General features: G+C 44.4%; 1 protein-coding gene across 1 annotated transcript in view; it reads right to left on the bottom strand.

Moving 5' to 3' along the window:
- The window catches only part of bcl11ab (BAF chromatin remodeling complex subunit BCL11A b), a 33,308-nt gene that overhangs the window by 3,874 nt on the left and 7,815 nt on the right, over positions 1-21,619 (bottom strand). The gene's annotated exons all lie outside the window — the stretch shown is intronic.

Here is a 21,619-nt window from a genome sequence, read left to right as displayed (position 1 = left end):
ACACACTCATCTCCCCTCCAATGCCATGTTTACAGAATTAGCTAGGCTAAAGTGGGACATGTATCTGATGCTGCATATTAATGATGAATACAAATAAGAGGTCACATGTTAATAAATTGTACCACCGTTTATCATGCAAAAACACACATTTGCAGCAAAAAAAAGCAAAGGGAAAATTGTGTATGTGTGTTTGTGTGTGGGTGGGGAGGGTCCTATGAAAATGCATTTCATGCATTACTTTTCTATTTCTGATATTTCATGCTTTATGGATTTATTTAAATCCTCTCAGGTGAATAGAAAAGGAGAAGAAGGGGAAAGCAGAAGTGAGAGATATGCAAAATAAGAAGCATCCGCCACTTGCAAATGTGCTCCCTCTTTCATCTTTTGGCTTTCTTATCCTTTCTTCTCTTTTTTCTTTTTTCACTGTAGGGCATTTTTCTGAAGTCATTTGAACCCAAAACCATGGCCATACTGTGCTAGAGAGCTAGAACAAGGGAGAAGGCGAGAGGAAGATAGGCCACGTGTGTGTGATTGCGACCATGAGCGATCCCTAAGATGGTGAATGGACAGTCTTGCATGTTTTAAGCCTGCTGTGGCTAAGAGACAAAGGGTTGAAGAAGGGGCAGAAAGAGAAGACGGCTGCTGAGAGAAATAGGGATGCTGTGGATGAGCAATACACAGAACAGATGGGTGTTTTGTGGTTCTTCTTTCTATCTCATGTGTCCAGGGCCACTGTGGCCCCCTCCGAACAATCTCACTTAAAGACCAGAACACGGCATAAAATGTGCACCCAATCAAACCTCCACGCAAACCTTTTTCACTTGACAGAAAAGAGTTGGAAGGGGGTATACTGGTAAATTATGGATCATTACAATCTGCAAAAATTACAGTTAATTGCTGCCACCTGCAAGGGGCTTTGACCCACTATGGAATTTTTCCATCATAAAAAAGCCATTTGCCCGTACACGTTTTTGCTCCCCCTCTCATAAGCACAAATAAAATGTGCCCATTACATTGGCCTTGGCTATATGTATGTTTCCTGATTATGTGTGTTTTTATGGCTTTAAATAGAAAGCCCCCTATCACTCGTAAAACCGTTGCAATAACCTGGCCTCTCCTGTACACTTTACTTTGATTTGCACCCATACACACTTCCTCCATCCTGCATTAATGTGTGAGCAGAGAGTGTATATGCATGAGGAGGAGAATAGATGAATTTTTCAGTTATTGTGAAGGACGAGAGAGGGAGACGGGGGGTTGGCTGGAATGTCGTCTTCTCCTCCGAGACACAGCCGCGTCGGTCAGAGGAAAGAAAGCACTGAGGGATCATGAAAGTGAATGACGGAGGCAGGGCAACGAGGAAAGGGAGCGAAGTAGGGAGAGAAGTGTGGCGTGAAGGGGACAATCCTAATGACAACCCACCACATTTCTGAAGGACACGGGTGCCACAACACAGCACTTCAAAGCCGGTAGTCAATTCATTCTCTTATGTATCAAAAACAGCTTGTGTTGTGCTATGCAATCACAAGCCCATCTAGGGACGTTTGACAAACTGTGCTCATGCCACAAGCAGTGACGATAATTGTTATTCCCATCGAGGCAGACACATTGATGGGCGTGAACAAGCCAGACCAATGCATGCCCAGATTCACAACAACAGCAGAAACGATATCTAAATAAGCCCAACATTGTCCTTAATAGCTATCTTCAAAGGAATGGAAGGACAGTTATTCAAAAGGCAAAAGGATATTCTGACAAGGCGTTTGATGGAATTGAAGGGGTTTTTTTCTTGTAAAAAGAGCAGAGAACTGTGCGAGGGAGGAAGGATGATCTTATAAACGAGTCTGTCCTCTAATAGAATAAAGGAGAGCTCCCTCTCTCTCCCCGTCTGTTTCTCTCCTTCCATTAACTCTAAGTCTGTGGTGAGTTAGGGCTGGAGAGCAGGAGAGCTGGGGCTAATGCTGGATCTCCAGGTCCCTTTGAAATAGGATCAGCAGAGAGGAGAAACCACACTGACAACCCCTTAGCTGCCATTTCATGGCAGTGGCTGAAAGAGGGGACTTTGGGGGGAGAGAAGACAGAAAGCATACAGGAGAAGTGAGAGAGGCTGGTGGGATCAGGAGCAGAAAAGTGGAAGAACGATAATCACTAAAAAAAAGAGAAATATAAAGAACTAAAAAGGCAGAGAAGAGAAGAGAGGCACAGAACTGTCAAAGGAACGGGTGGAGGGGGGGCAACAAGTCCTTCTAAGCCATTTCAGCACATTGCAACACAAAGCTAGGCTATTATAGTGTCTAACAGACACAGTGAACCGCTATCAGGCAGAGAATATGATCCAAGGCTCATGTAAAAAGCACAAGGCCGACTGACGCAAGGCTCTACCTCCTTAAATAGCAGATATGGTCGCCTGTAGCTTCTGACTCCATATTCACACCACCGTCCCAGACAACAGTGCTGACCAGACAAAGCAATACACCCAAGCAGTCTAGCAGGCTGAGGCATCATGTACACTTTGTTCATGCAGATTACTCTATTGTTAGTGACCCTACCCCCAAAGCCAGTCTCACACGCACTCAGTCTCTCTCAGTCACCAAAACACAGCAACAAATAAACAAACAAAACAACAGATGCCAAGACAAACATGACCTTGACCCAGTGTAAACAAGTTAACGATGTGTTAAGAAAAAAACTGACCTCCACTGTTTCTTCTTCTCTGCATCTCTAAAACAAATCCACCATCCATCTACTGTAGCGACTCTCTCAAACTTTGCAGCCATACATCCAAAAGTTAGCAGACTTGGCTTGACCTCCGTATTTTATTTTGTCCTTGACCACGTCAGATAGTGGGCTTAGGCCGTCCTGTAACGACCACGCAGCTCTCACTGATATTGGTCATTTAGCTAATGGACGATCGAGCTAACAGGATTAGCTCGCAGGGCTTCCAAAAGGGGAAGGAGGAAGAGGAAGGCACAGAGACGGGAGACACGGGGCGACACAGCATGTCACCGCCATTTCCCAATGTTATAAGTCGCCTGAGCTCGGGAGCACTCACACACACCTCAAAAGTGATTATGCTAATACCAGGTCTTTGCCAATATACATAAGTGTTTATAGGTGTTGGAGTGAATGCCTCGGGAAGATGAAGGGTTGTCAACACAGTGCCTCTTAAGAGTGCCTAAGCCATAACTGGCGTTAATGTGATTACTACTCTGTTTATGTCATTAGGGTATTCACAGTCAGGGATTGGACAGGGGTGAAGGGCGAAGCCGGAGAGGACAGGTTGAGGTGGGGAAGCAGTGGAGGCTCCAAGGCATCCATTAGTGTTCTGCATTTTCTAAATTCACTCTGTAGTACATGAGTTCCACCTGACTTGAAGGCCTGAGAGGAAAAAAGACTGTTGGCAGATTTCATACTTGTGTATTGTCTCATACATCTCATCACCCAAAGATCTTATATCAGTCTCTGCATTCGTTTGTATTTGTGAAAATACCTGATAGAGCAGCTGGCTGGCCTTGACCTTCCTCTGTACTTCTCTATCTCTCTCTGTTTGTCTGTGTTTCTCTGCCACAGCCACACACACCAGGGCTCATACACTCACTTCTTTGTCCCGGGCCAGACTCGTTGTGGTGCGCTGAGCCGCTGGACACAGACAAAAGGCTTGTTTGACCAACACTTGTTCCTGAGACAAAGCCGGATGCAGGAAATACGGTTTACTAAACAGAACGCCAGCCAGGGAATAGAACAGGCTTAAATCCCAACTTTTTACAAGTCTGATGTGGGCCACTAGAGTCACACACTATACATGTGGGAGAAGTAATAAAAAAGAAGAAAAAAAAGCAGGAGATATAGAAAAGGGCAGCGAGAAAGAATGGCGAGCTGAGAAAGCAAAAGACAGGGAAGGAGAGGGGTAGACTGGGACAAGAGAAGCCTAGCTGGCATGAACAAGCAAGGGAGGGGGGAGCCAGATCTCCAGATAAAGATGCATGGTGGTCTTTGAGGGCCTGTGCCCAGTATAAAGTAATCTGCTGGCTGCAGCTTTGTCTCCAATCAGACTTTCACACTTCTTACCTTTCCTTTCCCCTTCTCCTTCTCCTGAAAGTTGATAAGAGCAACAGTGGAACTGAGGCGTCTCTCTGAGCCACTAAGAAACCATTATGGACAGATGGCATACAGGGGCCAATGAATACATGCACCATACACAATAGACAAATGTTTGTATGTATGTATGTATGTGAATGTGTGAGTGTGTACGTGCTGGAGAAGTCAGTTTGTTTCTCATATGCATGTGCTTTTGCATTCGCGTGAGTGTTTCTTTAATGGGCATGCATGCTCATTGTTAGCGAGTATGACCTCATGACTGTGTCCATGTATGTGTGCATTTGTGTGTGTGCATTTTAGGATGTAATACACTTGCTACAATGATTTTAAAATTAGAGTTGCTCTACGCTGCCTGTTTCCCTGCGTAACCTTACTCCCTTTGATCTTTTCTTGGTTGAACTGTGTTTGAACTGACCATCCAACCACCCATCCATCCGTCTATCTTTCTATCTCTCCATCTCTCCATCCATTCACCCATTCTGACTAAGCCCAGCTGGACAGTTTCGTGCTTGGGTGTGGCTTGGTCCGGCAGACCTTATAATAGGCTGGGCCAGCCGTGTCTCTGATGCAGATCATTATTTGCTCTCTGCTTACCAGCGACGGTGGGAGGCTGCATGCTGTTGTTTCTCATCCTAGCTCTAATGGTACAGTGAAAAGACCTCTGGGCTTCTAAGCTTAACCAGTCTAATTAAATGGACCATTGCTTATGTAAGCATCCGCAGAGATTATTTATTGAGTTGGGATCCGCTTCACAGGATCAAACCACCATCAACAAAAGCCAACGCTCAGTGGAGTAGGTATTAAATAAAGGAGTGGAATCAAAGAAACTGCAAACTGCCAAGTGTCAGTTTAAGCACACATATCCAGGTACATAAGAAGACTTAATCAAGCAGGAGTATTTTTGGACTCGGGCAATATCCCAGATGGGCGAGGAGTCTCTGAGCACTTCAGAGGGGAAATGTGAAAAGTGTTCTGTCATAGACAAGATATGTCTCAATAATCTGCAGTTTAAGGGGAGGAGGATAGAGTAACATAGGCTGATGAAGAATAACTGAATAAAATAGAACTTAGTGGAATGCAACAAAATACAATAAAACAGAAATTTTTGCCTTCTTTGCTTTCAAAATGCAGGCTGCAACATTCAGATGAGAGCATCTGCTGTCTTTCCTTACAAGCATCATCCCTGTTTGAAATGCACAGACAAGAAAGCCTTCGTAAGACATGAGGCCAGCAGCCTGAGCTTCACTATCTCTGCATAGCTCAGCTTTTGACAGGCTGGCGTCCCTACAGAAAGGATGGAGGGGGACCAGGGAGGTCGACTAGCTGCACATTTCTGCATAAATCTCCAGATAGATAGCATCAGGAGAAACAGGGGAGGGAGGCAGGCAAGCAGCGGAGGATGATAAGGCCCCCGGGGCAGGGCATTCGACACTGTCAAAACTGCTTCGTCTCTGGCTATTGGATGAGTGGAGCACGTTATGAGCCTGCATACCATTTGCCAGGACGTGATTCGGCTTCACCGGAGCATGCAGGGCCCTGTATCTGACCTTCCCGCTTTCCCCCTCTTCAGTCTTCTCTGACGTGCAGGGAGCTGGACAGAACAGCACGGAAAAAGACTATGGACATTTGAAGCTGAAAAGCTCTGATCATCAATAGCTTTACTGGAGAATATTCTGAGCAACGTGAGGCACAAACAGATTTCACAAGAAGCCAACATGTCAGTTGCCGTACTGACACAATATAAAGAAACTAAAACCACAGCTTCAGCTTCATAACACGCTGACATTTTTAAATCAAAAGGCAACATACAAAGAGCTGTTATAAGTAGCAAAAAAATGTGATCTGCTGAACAATACCATTGTTTTCTCCTTTTTCTTTCAACCTTTTTTCCTATTGTGAATCCACATTTACAGAATACCGTACAACAAGAATCGACTGTATGTCATTTATTTTTTCCCAAAATAAATTATTCTATGTTTGCCCTCTGGCAGGCGCACAGCGTCAGCCAGGTTGGATCAAGAATGAGTGAATGAACCATCTTGCTTAATTAAAGACACTTCAACAGGAGTACCTTCCCCTCTCTCTTATTACAAACACAATTGAACTTTTTACAGGATGTTCTGGCGAGTGAAGTGTGATACAGATTTTCACATCCTCTAATGCATAAAGAACAAGAGGCTTTCCTTCGTAAGAAATTGTCTCTCACCACCGGCATAAAGCACTCCTACAAAAACAGAAGATCTTCTGAAAGTAAAGAATGGCCGTGCTGTTCATTATGTTTTTGACATTTAGTGCACATATTGTTGGTGTTTCTGTTATTTTGTCCACCTGCTGTGTGTTTAACGCTACTGTACTTACTAAATGTGAAATGACTAGAAAGAGTTTAAAAACTGTAGTATATGGCAGTATCAAGATTCACCATGCATGTAAGCATCCGCATAGACAAACAGCCACACATAATGCAGCATAATGCAAACTCACTGCACACCCATAATATGCTGAGGTGAAACAAAAAGTAGAAAGTTGGTAAAAAAAGGAGGCACCTGTGAGTCCAGTTTGATGAATGACTGGGACAGTGTTGAAAGAAGGAGGGAGGTAGCGTGAGAGCGAGTGAGCAAGATCGAGAGAGTGAGAGAGACCAAGTGAGAGAGGCAGGGAAGAAAAGTTGAAGAGGAAAAGTGGCCAGTGAGGGTTGGAGACTTCGCCTGATCTACAGGCACAGACCTGCAGTCAGGGTATCTCTGAGCTGATGGAAGTTCGGACACACACACACACACACACACACACACACAGGCACTGGACTGAGTAAACACTTCAGCTTGTCTGGAGGATAGAGTCATTCCCTCTCCCTCTTGCTCTCCATCCTTCATGCAGCCTGCATGCTCCTTTGTTACTCCTCCTTCCATTGCGCTATTTCCTTAACATACTCTGATGACAGCACTGAGAGAGGTTAAAGTGGGTCTGTCTTTCTCTCTCTCTCTCTCTCTCTCTCTCTCACACACACACACACACACACACACACTGACCTGCACACACATGAACCCAGTTCTTTTCTCTTTTTTTACCTGTGAATTACTCTACCCTTGGTCTATAACACACACATAATTTGTTTAAATCTTTTTTTTTCTTGAATATAAAGGGACACTATCTGTAAACACCTGCATCTTGATACACCTCTCATCTTCTCCACCCACTCATTTAGAGTCAGGCAGATCTCAAAATCCATCCATCAGGCCAGTGTGCACAAGTCTTTTTTTCCCCCCTACCTCTGCCTGAGGTGATCCGTCACTGTAAATAATATTTCCAAAGAAAATGAGACACACAGAACAGGCAAAAGAAAAAGAGAGGGGCAAAACAGAGAAAGATAGTCATCATTATCTTAATCTCTGTGGGGAGGCACTGAAGGTGGGTTTTGGGTTACAGATGCACTCGCAGTAACATTCCACATTTTCATGCCCTGGTGCTCAAGCAGAAGTAGGGAACTGTTAATAAACACAAAATTACCGCTAATGTTGACCTCGGTTGTTTGTTCATGAACACACTCGCAGTAGCCCCAGAAGCTCTCATCATTTATGGCTACCAGTGAACAAGGGCTGTTTTAAACATGCAGTTATTTTTCACCCTGTCCTACCACCTCAGGGTGAAAGTACGAGGGCATGTGAGCTTGGGCCAACCATAGCAACTCGTTATGCATGCTAGCCTTAAGGCATTGTGGAGGGACATGGCGCTTTAAAACAAGAGGGCCAGTGTGTTGGAGTGTCCCGGGGCCTGGAGCTGTGGAGGCTGAGGGTTTAACACGCGTCCCATCTGCTGTGTGTGACTGTGCACACGGTGGTCGAGTGGTTAAGGAAGTATCAATAGCCGGACTCTTTAAATCGAGGGGTATCTCAGGGTCAGATGCAGCTTCCAAATCCATTTTTCTTAGAAAAAGAGAAGTGGGAAGTTAAGAGAGTTATGCTTGTATATGTGGCGACCGCGGAACTGATGTCTGGACTTTGGCTGAGAACTGATTCAATCACAAGTTCAGTGTGTTTTTTCAAAGGTAAAGTTTCACACATCCTCATTTTACCCTGTTAAATTAATTGCATAACCAGTAAGGTCTAAGATGTGAAGTTCCCTGATCCTCTAATAAGGACACGGCCACTAACATAGAGACCTTACTGCCCCAACCCATTCCAATCCAGTCATCCAAGCCTCCATTCCCTGTTCCATTATTTATTCATCAAGGAGAAAACAGTGCTGGGCCACTTCTCAACCCAGACACTTTCCAAATCCTGATTAAAATTGCAAAATGGCCTCCTGTTCAGCCCTAATTCAGCCCCTTCAAGACATTCTGACAGACGCAGGAAGAGACGTGGCAAAGCGACAAAGTGACCTACAAATGTTTCCTTCAGTGCTCTTCTGCTGGCTGGAACTGGACAGAAATACTGCTCGGGCTACCCTCAGGGCTTAATGCCAAGCAGGGCCTCACCTTTATGACGATTATGATGATTTATGTTGTTTTGGACAAATGCCCCAAACAAATGGTTGCTAAATCAAATGAGTCAATGTTGGATTGTGCATTTCAGGGCACACTATTCCTTCCCAATGACTCAACACTGTACTATACATACCAGAGAAAAAACTGCAGTGTTAGAACAGGGTAAAGGAAACCAGTTAATACCTACATGTCACGTTTACCATCAATAACAGTCCATAAGATAGATGGGCCATATGCTTGGTAATGGCAGGCCACACTCCACACAATTCTTCATCTCCTAGGCTTGCCATACCAGATTCCTGCCTACTAATTGAAGACATGTGGTCTGATCAACCGCTATAGCAATGCAAGAGAGGCGGGTAAAACGGTGGACAATAGGACCTAGTGCACCGCAGAGCTGTATTCCTCTGTCTTCCAACTGAAGGCAAAATTTATCAGTGATACATTTAACTTTGTGGCACACTGAAATCGTGTTTAACACAGCTACCTGTGTCTTTCCAGTTACAACTTGTTCACACGGACACCGTCACTGGCCTGTTAAAAATAAATAAAATGTTTCTGCTCCTTCTCCTTATTCTCCCTAGAGGTGTGTCAGGAACATGCATAGGTCCAAGCAGTAGCGAGCATGATATTAATTAAGGTAGCCAACCTGTAGGTTCCTTTGTGCCCAGCTGTAGAGCATAAATCAGGCTTTTAACGAGGCTAGAGCCCTAAGATCTCAAACCGTGCTGGAATGCTACCTGCACAGCCATGCCAAAAATCTGTCTGGGTCTAGGGCTCCTATAGATCACTATGTTTATAAGGGGGGCTATAGCGACCTACCCTGGAGAGGGAAGGAGGGAAGGCGGAGCAGAGGAGCAGAAAAGGAGGGTGGCAAAAGGGGGGCAAGAGCTATTTCTATTGGGTCATCAGGTTTAAGTAAACGTGTGGTGTTTGTATATAAGTGCAAGTATGCATGTGTGTTGCATTTTATGAGGACTCTTTATTAGAAGCAAAGGTAACCAAGGAAAAATAATAAGAGACGGAGCTAATGAGAGACAGAGATAAAGACATTTAGACAGAGAAGGAGGACAGCAGTAATAGGTACAAACTTCTCCAGTGGATCAGCAACAGTCAAGAATAATCAGCAAAAAGTAACAATAAATTCCTTTTCTCTCCCTCTAGACATACTGTCGTTAATACATGTCTTTGAGAGACGCTAAAATAAGCTTTCAGACCTCAGGAAGAGTTGATGAACAGGATATGTGAAGAAACCCTGGGTGCCTTTGGTGACAGAAGGATTTATTCACAGACAGCTGCAGGACGCAGGACACATGCATGTAAAGACTGACTGACTGACTGACTGATTGGCTGGCCGGCTGGCTGGCTTTCTCGTTGAATCCACCTTCAAGCGATCAAGCACAGAAAGGGTCTCTGAACTCAGACATTCCGCAACAGGCAGTGGCAAGACATACTTCCACACATGCTTACAGCCAATACACAGGCTTGATGCAAATATACACGTGTACACTCACTAGATCTCATTATAGCCACACAGAGGAGTCAGAACTCTGTTAAAGCAATGTGTTAAACGATACTGTAGTTTATTGTCCTGTGCATTAAAAAGTACATCAGTTCTTTCCAATGCAGTGCCTACCCTCCTGGAAAGCTTACCAGCTGACCAACTGTATATAAATAAGTCAGTGTGGAAGTGTGGAAATTTGGATTAATGGCTGATCAGGGGATGGGTAGAGCTGGTTTCTCAGGCTGCACTCTGCAGCAGCACCTGAGATTTATGGGCCAGATGTTTGTGCCATTGCTTCTCTAACAGACTATAAAACTTCATTTACAGCGGGCAACAGTGGAGTCCCAATGTAAAAAATCACCAACATGCTAAAATTTTGCTGCGCTGATGCAAATGTCAACTCCAAAGCATTAAAATATGTAATAAACAAATGGCTTTCATTATTGGGAATTCTTGTGCACTCTTGCAATTTCTCTCGCTCTCCCTCCCTGTTCTTCTTTCTCCCTCTCATGTCACTTATACAATGACAACCCTTACATGAATGTAACTCCACTCCCTGCCAACATGAACATTTTGAGAGGGGCTGACAACCTCTGACTGACGCAGAGGTCGCAGGGCATTGACCCCAGCGGACTACTTGTATTCCATTCTGAGAAATGAACTTTGTAGGTTTGCGCAAGGTCAAACTGTAAAGATCCTATATGTTCATTCCTGTACATGTCCAGCTGACACAGTGTAGGCCTACAGAGAGGCTATCTCATGTGCCTTTGACACAGCCATGTAGATATATAAAGACATAAAAAGATATGTTTGTCCTTAAAACACATGGCCTTTATTGCTCTCGTCCGGTTTCATCACCTTTGCAGTACACACAGAGGGGTAGCTGATGAAAAGCGGAATTAAGGGCAGTGAAAGAACAAGGATATTATCTGAAGAGGAAGGGGTGTAGTTGAAGGGTGTCAAGAATGGCATAAAAAGCTGTGGAGAAGAGAAGAAGGGAAAAACAAAAGAGTGGTGGACAGCTTTACACTGCAGCACCCCATTCTAGATTACATTAGTGGCAGCTGCTTCCTTTGTGTGGTTTTATGGCCTGGCCCCAAGAAAAAGCTGCTAAAATTTCATTTAATCTGCTGCAGAAACTCAAGTGTCTGACAGACACTCAAACAAGGGCCTAAAAGCACCATGCTCTCAGATAACTGAGGCAAAATACCGCTAATAATATCTCTCTCCGTGGCCATACAGGCTGACATTTTGTGTAACCAAAGAGGGCTTGCCTGTGCCGCCGGTGCATGGGAAACTGGCCCGCTCTCCCAGTCCAAGGGCAGGCCCTTAATGGTGGGTGAGGAAGCTAGACAACGTCCCCCTTCTTCCGTCCTTCTCTCCCCTTTTATCTCCACCTCCTGTTCATCCTTCCAAGTCATTAGCTTATGTTAATCACTAAAACTACCAAGAGTGACCCCCAATTTCATTTTGTATGCCAATATACTTAACAGCAGATGACAACACAGCTGCTACAACTGATTTATTAAGGTAAACTAATTGTATGACTGAGCCTATATTTTGTGCTAGCTTGTGTCAGTTGCCCACTCTTATGGACTTTGACGCGTACAGTGTGTGATGAAATAAAATCTAATTCTCATACAATTACTTTTCATTTTAAAATATATCCTGAATACAAAATCCATTTGTGTAAATTTAACCCTCTTTATCGCTCATTTAATTGGACAATAATTTTGTTTTACTGCATTGTTGTCAAATGTGCTTTGAGGAACAATATTTTTACCCTACAAACTCTGCAAAAATTCCAGCCAAATGACTTTTGCCAAAAAACCTAAGTCTACAAAACGGCCAAAAGTCTAATAGGATCTTAGTCATAATTCAACAAGCTACGAACAAAATGTGCCACAAATTGGAAATGCCAACATGTTCCTTAAAAAACAAATACTATATCTCAACTGCCTACTCAATATCCTGCTCCTGAAGACCCAGATACCCAAAAGTAAACACAAAAAAAGACCCACAACATTTTTCTGCATTAGCCTGACACAGGGCTGGAGCTTTGACAGCGGTGGTAGCTGACAGAAAGCAGCAGTACAGGCAGCGGTTAGGGGCAGCTTCCTTCCTGGGCTTTGCATTCACAAAGCGACATGTCCACATATGTCCACATACATTTTGTTCAGATAAACTGAAGAGAAGGGGCTGTTTTGCCATGTGATGCCACTGATGTAGCTTAAGACAAGAAGAACAGGAAGAGGAGGAAGAGGGGAAGAAGAACCAAGTGGCAACTTTTCCTCAACCTCTCAGATAATAAGATGACAGGAGTGAGGACATCTAGAGAAATCGGGAAGGAGAGGAGCCAGGAAAAGGCCAGGCACCAAGCAGAGAGACTGTGAGGTGTCCAGATCTCTTCTCACTCAGTCTGAATGGGGCAGATCACAGATGACAAAAGGAAGCCAGTGACTCTTCCCCACATGAGCAGGTTTCACTTGTATATGCTCGTCCTCTGAGGTTTGGCTTAGGCTTAATAGACTGACACTAGTGTGTGAGGATAATAACAATGAAGTATGGCCGCCACATAATGTGAAAAGTTGTCAAACTCCTTTCTACTAGTCTTGTAAGCAGGTTTTTCTCTTTACAGTCTAATCAACACAACTCTTAGATCTTATTGTAATGCCTAATGCAATTTTGCTACTTGTTGAGCATGCTAAGTTCACTGCAAAGTGAAAGTGTTTTGAGAGTTATTGTATATTATCAGTACCTATGGCCAAGAACATTTGTATGACATCAACTAATATTTTTAAAATAATTGATTTTGGTATATTTTGGGAAACACACTTGCTTAGATTAAAATACTGATACCACTCTCATGTCAGTAAACATGAAGGTACAGCCAGCAGCCTGTTAGCTTAGCATAGCATAGCTTAGCCTGGCTCTGTCCAAAGGTAAATGCCCTTACAAGCACCTCTTAAGCTCACTAATTATCATGTTGTATCTCGTTTATTTAATACTTAAAAAAACATGTACAGAAATTGCATGTTTTTGGGGGTTTATGTGCCAGACTATTTCACAGATGGGTACATTGTCTTCCTGGAGTTTCTGCTGGTTGCTTTGCAACATCCCAGTGACGACAGGACTCTAGCTATTCTCCTCCATTCGCTGTGCATAGTTAAGCCACCTTGCTACTGACTATAGCTTCATAATTAAAGTACAAACTCTTTAATCTTCCTCTACTGAGACTGGTCAGTTTCATCAGAAAGTTTGCTTGGAGGCTATCAAAAAAGAGTACCTAGCGACTCTTCAGGACAATTGAAAAAACACGCCTGCTCAGAAGAAAGAAAGAAAAAGGAAAATTCAAAAGAAAAGCAACACAGAAGCACAAATGGGTGCTAATGAAGACATAGCAAGCTGTAGAGGGGGGAAGGAGAAAGAAATGGGCGAGGGCAAATTAACCTTTTTAATTGGAGAGTGGTAGTCCTCTTTGGACCCTGCAGTTGGATCCAGAGTGCTGACAGATGATGAGAGGGAAATGGCAGGCCTATTACAGGCAATCTGGCCCTGCAACTTGGCAGACCACAGCAGTACCAGAGCCTGGGGAGAACAGGGCATGTCCAGCATGGAAAGCATTCGCTGCCAGACCGCTCGCTGGCAGAGAAGGGCTTGCCTCAATAAAGGGATAAATAGAGAATGGTTATCTTGGCACTTTGAACTATGGGGTAAAGGGTTGTCATAAGGGAGTCTGGTTTCTTGTCTGATAACAAAATACTACCTGGTCAAGAAAAAGGAGAAGGGCTTTGCTTTAATGAAAGAGAGAGAGAACCAGTCTGACAGGTATGAGAGAAGAGAAGGGCCAGGGAGGGAGGTGTGGGGGCGAAGAAATGCACACCGAAAAATCCACAAATCATTTGGGTTCACACGACTTTGTACTCATGCACACACACATTTTCAAACCCAATACATCTGCGCGGTGTTCACCAAGGAGCCAGATGCAAGAGAAAGACATCAGAGAGGATAACTTCCTGTCTGTCTGTGTCTGGAAGTGAGAGCCATGTTTATGTCTGGGGATACAAGGAAAACAAACATCAAGGTCAGAGAGGCTGGGTTCTGTCCAAGCGATAGATAGCCCCTTCGTAACAGGGATGCAGGGCTGTTTTAACATTGGGCCCCAGGGAGACACCAGGATTTAGACAGAACCCTTAGGCGGGATTTCATATTGAATATCCGGACCCTTAAACTCTTAGAGCTATCTCCCAAGCTGAGTACTTTTAATCTGACATCTGAAAGACAGCACAAATGATGTACTATTGTAAAAGACAAAAATATATTGTGTGCTATTAGTGCATAATTTTTCCTTGTTCTCAAAGGTTGGTCTAAGAAATTACTTTCTGAAAATCAATTAAAAGCAATCCATGCCACTTTCTCTACAATAAACAACAACCATCTCATTCATTGTCTCACTTTCCAGCAGACAGTTGATGTAAATATAATCCTGATGCCTGGCCTTCAATGCTGACCCCATTAGCCAGACATCTATGGACATCTCTAGGTCATCACCACAAAGACAACGAATCACCAATCCTTACCTCTGTTCTTCTCCCACCTCCCTTCCCCCGTATCTGTCTGTCAGGCCTTCTCTCAATCCACACCTTCTCTTTTTCTGTCTATGTCTCTCTTTGTCCATCTGTCTTTCATTATGTATTCTAATGCATTTTACACAAGGCATTGACAACACTGCAGATCACACAGGGCTGCTTTTAGACACATCATGCAAAGCTATCCAAGTATTGCTACATGGAGCTGTGTGAGTCCGTAAAGTCTCACACTCTTCACATATACGCCCATGTGCATGCATAAACACAATCAGCATCCTCTGTCTATATCTCATGCACACAAAGTCTCACTTGAAAATTTTCTCGCTCACTCTCTGTGTCTTTGTATCTGTCTCTATCCACAAACACACACACACAAACCAGACACATGGCCGAAGAGAGCAGACTACCATCTGGGAGTAGTGGCCAGCTTTGTCAGGGCGGGGGAGGGGGGTGAAAGCGCCGACATGACCCCCCTTGAACATACACACACATAAACCATACACACAACCCTTGCAATGGCCCCCATTGCCCTCCCCATCCAACTGCTCTAAGTGTGAGAGCTCTTCTCATACAATCTGCACATATACATATGCAAATTTGCAGGGGGCATAATAAAAACAGCCATCATCACACACACATACACACACACACAGAAGCTAGATATTTAGTTGGCTTCGGCACCAAAGTAGCCACGCAAGAGTTTTGGAAAAGAAAACGTGTTTCTGGGAAATAGAGCAAGAGCTGGAAGGCTGGAATAAAAGAGCACAGAAAAAGGGAAGATGAAAAGAAGAACCTTTATAAATAACAAATTAATGTGAGCATGTGTGAAATGCATGCAAATAGGATTGCATGCATTTATACGGAGACACACAGAAACACATGCACAGGCAGACACACAAACATACATTATCCATGTTTGCCCTGCAGCATGCATGTGGTGAATTTATACATAAAAACTCACTCAGTCAATTGAAAAGATGCATCACAACTGTCCTTAGATTCAGAATCTAATATATTGTTTTAAAGAGTTTCAGTATGATACCAAGACAGTGTTTATTGTCATACTTTAGTTTGAGGACTATTTAACAACATCTTCTCAATGTCTCAATGTTAAATGAATAACTGTGCCTAAAGCTTCCTGATTTAGATATCTGATCAAAGAATGAATAAATGACCCTAGAATAACACCAACAATTTGATGCCAGCTTTTGATATTTGACACCTTTCGATTGCCATCCAGAAGGAAATTAATAATTTGAAGACATATGATACTAAATAAATCAACTTCTCTATGGCTGCACTTGAACTTGAAGCCTTTTGTCTAGTGTCCATTTGTCATAATCAAAATCCACAAGGCCCTGTGCGAAGACAGAAAAAGACAGAGCAAAGGAGAGAAAAAGAGAAAAGAGGGAGAGAAACACACCTGCAAGGCTAGCTGGAAAGCTGACACCTAATCCACTCCCTTTCTTACATAAACCTCATCATAGCTTCACACTCGTTTCACACTTTTTAGAAAATCACTTTTCTAGCCTCAGCAGTTCATGTTCTCTTTTGCTTTAGTCATGATCACATTTCTTCCATTTTACTCGATATTCTACTCATACGTAGGTTAAAATTGCTTGAAGGTGATAGACAAATAACAGCTATAGCCTGAACGACGACTCACATTAAGAATTTGTACAATCCTGCAGTGATAAACTCTCGGTTCCTTGAATTCTTTAGATGTTCATGATGTGACAGAGCTTTCTGATCTGCCATCTCGAGGCAGGGTTTGTGTGTGAGCTGAAAGCATTTGAAGTGGGATGGTGAACAGCCTGGTCTCAAAACTCAAGGGACACATCCGAGTCGTAATTAGGAGACGAGCTGTGTGCATATTTTATGGCATACAGACACAGACACATTCACAGACATGATTTCCATTACTGCCATATGTGTACTTATATGATATACGGATCCACGGGTATATTCAAGTATGTTAAGCTGACACAAATAGAAGGTTTCTCGCCCACACAGCATAACAGCCCATTATGTACATCTTCCATATCAAATTCTCTCCCCCAGTTTTCACCACTCTCATGTTTGCTGTAATGTTTTCAGAACACAATAGCAGCAGTGGTGTTAAGCTCATGTTGCCCCATCAAGAGGAGAGCACCAACAACAACCAAACACGTTTCCCTCCTCTTCCCACCCTGTTTACGACTGCATCCATTCGTCTCTCGCTTTCTTCCCACGCTCCCTCGCTTCTTTTTTCTCTTCTCTGCATTGTCCTGTGCCCCCAGGTTAGAGGTTCTCTCCGTTTCCTCCTCTGAATCCTGGAAAACAGAGGAGGAGGACGAGAGGAGGCGAGCTGGAGAGAGACGAGAGAGAGACAGAGAGAAGAGGGCCGGGCAACAGGGCCTGTCCGTCTGCCTCCTTCGGCCTGGCTGGCTAACCGGTCTGAACTGGTTCTGACATAGGTGAACCAGAGAAGTGTCCTCTTTCGCCTCTGGACAAAAACGAACCACGGTGGCATTCCATCCACAGTCAGCAGGTACCAGGGAAGTGTGCATCCATGTGTGTGTCTGTGTGTGCATGTGTGTGTGCCTGTCTCCCAAGACCTTTGAGGCCTGGACCACTGCCAAGTTCATCTGTTAATGGACAGCTACTAGGAGAGCTGCCCCACCCCCCTCTTTCCCTCCTCTCTGTCTTTCCAGCAGCCATGCCTGCTCACGACCCCCCCTTAACCTCCCCAGCCCCCAGCCAGGCCTGCCCAGATACAGGCCCTCACTCTCCCTCTCCCTCCTCCTCCACTCCCTTTCTCTCCCTTCCCCTGAAAGCTATATCATTCCCTTTCTCCTCCTCCTCCTCCTCCTCCTCACTGCCCCCAACACTCTGTGCTTCTCCTATTCAAGATAAACAGAGTGCTTCAAGTTCAGGGGACACCCTGGGACCCTTTAACAAAGCCATCTATCATGCTGTCTTCCTGAAACTCCTTTGGCCATAGCGGGCTCTGCTGCTGCTGCTGCTGCTGCTGCCCTTGTTGCTGCTGCTGCTGCTACGTCTCGCTGTCAATCTGTGTGTCTTGAGTGTAAACATACACAGGCTGGACATAGACCAGCAAGGCTGCTAATCCTGACCAGCTACTTGCTCTAGCTGATCCCGAGGTGGATATTTTCCTGTTCTCCTAGCCCCTCTAAGACCAGAGCAAATTCAGACTCCCCCCTGCCCCTCCATCTCTACCAATGCCACCCCCCGACCCCCGCTCCTGTTAAAAGAAGACAAAAATCCTGACACGAAGGCACGCCACAGAGCGAAGAACAGCATGCGCGTAGGCCACTTTCTCTCTACACATTGGGGACGGACTTCCGTGACCTCTCTCCAATCCCCCTGAAGTCAAACTGAGGGACGATTAACCAAACTGTCAACAGCTTAATAGTGTGGGAATAAGAGACTGACAGTAGGCCTAGGAGCTGTGTGTAGACACTATGGAGATTATGAATGGTACACAAGAGAGAGAGAGAGACAGAGGGGGAGAAGCCCCTTTCCTACATGGATCCTGCAACATTTATGGGTTCAATTATCTAGGTAGCCTTTTTCGGCATTCAAGCACAGGTCTGCTATATGGAAATATTCTGTGGCAGGTGTTTTCCCAAGCGATATTCCATGCATTATTTTCTGCTCATTACAGGAGGCAGCAAAGTAGGAAAATAAGGACACCACAGAAGAAGAGCATGGTGAATCATGATAGTGAGTTATGACTTTTAAACTTATAATCAGTTCCCAGTAACAGCCATAAATCCCACCTTCATGAAGGTTGCCATGTTTTGTGTCAATTTTGTACACTGTAGTTTGTGATGCTGTGATCTGTCTTGCATTATACTGAGAGTCATTACAAATACTTTTTCTACCCACTTTATATCAATGTGGGTAGACTAGAAGTAGAGTGTGTTTTGTAATTAAATAATAATAAATAGCATTTTAGAAACAACAACACTACCTTCTGTAGGTGGAGATAATGTGTTATTCAGTGTAACGCCATTGTTCCAGTTGTGGCTAAGAATCTTTGGCATTCCGTATTTATTTAAGATTTCTAAATAGAATTAAATGAAATGTTTTTGTTATTGTTGTTTCCACTCAACACATGCTTGAAGATTTCCCAAAATCATGAGTCTTACATGAAGAAACTCATGTAGTTATGAGGCCAGAGAGTTCCCTGGCTAGCAATTGTGACACAAGAAGCTCACTCCTGGCATAGGAGAGGAACTAGCACTGACATGACGGTCCCTCTTTCAGTCCCTTTCTTCCTCTTCTTTCTGCTTGCCTCCCTTTCTGCAGGCACCCAGCAGTCCCAAAAGCCCAGCAGCTGCTGTCCTCTCCAGCCTGCTAGGGAGGAGGACTGGCCTGCCGGTTTTAGAGCGCTAAATAATCCATTAGATGTTATCAAGTTGTAGCAGGGCAATGCCATTCTGCTAGGAGCCATCAATCTTTCATAAGTCCCAGGCATGGTGTGCATTGGGATGCACTACCAGAACCTCCCCACCTCTCCCAGTGCACCACCCACCCCATCCAACTCACCAAACTGCACGCAAACTTAAACATGTACACTCAGTCGGGGCGCTACTGTAACTCACCTGGTACACCACGTACTACGAATCAAGGCTGAGTACTTACAGCAGCCTCTCTCCCCTGCCTTTCCTGTCTCTCTCTACTATCACTATAAAATAAAGTGGAAATGCAAAAAGAAAAACATGTACACACTGTCAGGGGGACATCCACGCACAAAGTCAACAAATACACATGCTGACATAAATGCAGCCAGGTACACGCTCTTGCACTCAAGCTCTGCAAAAAATAGGCCTGTTTAGAGAACATCCAGTCCTACATTTCTTGCCTTGTGTCTTTCATCCCCACTTTGCTCACCCCACTTTCCTCCCTAAACAAAACATTTTGAGCCAAGCTTCAAAATTTACGCTGCCTAAACCGTGTTTCACTACTCCCTCACACCACCTTCCCTTGCATGCTCTCCCTTTTTTCTCTCCTCCTCATCTCTCCCTCCTTCTGCTTCTTGCCATGGCCTGGCAGGCAGGCAGGGCAGACATGTTCAGAATGCACTCCAGTAATGGGCTAATCAAAAATGCAAAACAATTGGCAATTACCGCGCAGGGCCCTAATGGTCATTAGAATTTACAACAAGGTAATGAACTGAGAGTCAGCTCAGTCCATGCATATTCATAAAGCAATCAGGCCTTTGAAGATTAAAGAAGCGCTTCAAATTTAAATGAGGGCGCCAGCATGTTATCAGTGAGATTCAGCCTGCAAAAGTAAAGGGTGCCTGGGACAGGAGTGTGCATTTATGAGTGTGTGTATATGTGTGTGTTTGTGTGCGATGAGGGTTGGGGGTCAATTTGGCATGGGGGATGGAGTGGACGTGTAAGTATGTGTGTGTGTGTGTGTGTGTGTGTATGTGTGTGTGTGCATGTGGTGTGTGTCAGTCTCATTGGTGTGCCAACTCATGCCTGCATGCTTTTGTGCAAAGCAAACTACGGTACACCAGTACCACCATATAGTCTAAAGTGATTCTAATAACCAAATTAACACTCTCTTAAAAATGAATGATGCCCTTATCTTCTGATCATCGTTTAAAAGATGTGGGATTTGAATCTAAGATCAAATGTACAGTTAACTTAAGCTGTTAGGGGGCGATGAGCCCACCCACCCCGAGGAATACAACAACCTATTAGTATACATTTCTGAAAAAAATGCTGCAGTAGAGATGGTCGGCATGCACACCATGTACATGCTACACACAAACAGAGGACTGTGAGTTTTCAATTGTAACGTCAGACACAGGGGCCCTCTATGTCTTGTATCTCTCTGGTTGAGATAAGGCTGGCGAGACACAGCTGTAGACGACCACCCACCCACATACAAAAGGTACAAATAGACTCGCACACACCCATTGACACACAGATTCTGACAGGCCAAGCTCAGCGCTGGGACCTGCAGTGGGACAGATAGTAGAGGAAGAAACACTAGAGAGACAGATAGTGACCAGGATCACTGGGTTCAGACTAACACAACGCCCTTGTCACTGTGACTCTCCCATGGCCTCAGCATTATCACCATGGGTGTGAGAAAGCCTAAGCAGTGGTCCTTCAGCACCACAGCTTTAAACACTACAGTCACAATAGGAGCAGCAGAGGTTGAGCTGACATACTGAATGGTGATACAGGGTGTGATAATGTGATACAGACTCTCCAAGACACAAAATAATACAATCTGGATCCATTTCAATCAGTGACCTAAATGATGAGTTAAAATTTTAGAAAAAATAAAAAGAACGATGCCTTGTTAAAATCTCTATTCTCATTCTAACCCCAAACTAACCTGCCTACTTCCTAAAATACCACTTCTGTCGTTTTTGCTCTCATCCACCCCTTCCTGAGCTACAGCTGTATCAAAGACACTTTTTCTTCTCTGTTTCTGTTCTGTTTAAAAATAAAGTCATTAACCTGCAGGTGGTGAAGCCAGCGGCTGGTGTGACAGGCCCTGACGCTGTCAGATGACCCCTGACCCTATGACGTGACTGCCTGCCACGCTATTGACAGGACAGCGGCAGGACACGCTTATTTCTGAGGATACTTTTTCATCCCACGTGACACGGCTGTGGACAAACAAGGTTGTTTCTGTCATACAGCTATGAAAGAGGCTGCAAATGTGTGTGTGTGTGTGTGTGTGTGTGTGTGTGTGTGTCTTCTGGCTTGCTCTGTAGCCAAATCTGAGAGAGTGAGAATGAGCTCTAGAGTGCATATTGGAAGCCTTTAAGAGGTGTAGACACGCTAATGTAGCCAAAACTTTGAGTTTCCAGTCCCTCGAGACAACACTACTGGAGCAATGCATGGAGAGAGTGCGGGTAAGAGAGGGAGAGACAGAGAGCAAAGGAAATGGGGGGGGGGGGGGGGGGGGGGG

The sequence above is a fragment of the Micropterus dolomieu genome, linkage group LG04 (assembly GCF_021292245.1).
Source record: "Micropterus dolomieu isolate WLL.071019.BEF.003 ecotype Adirondacks linkage group LG04, ASM2129224v1, whole genome shotgun sequence".
NCBI lineage: Eukaryota > Metazoa > Chordata > Actinopteri > Centrarchiformes > Centrarchidae > Micropterus > Micropterus dolomieu.
The sequence above is the reverse complement of the archived record's forward strand: the minus strand, read 5'-3'. Positions and strand labels throughout refer to the sequence as shown.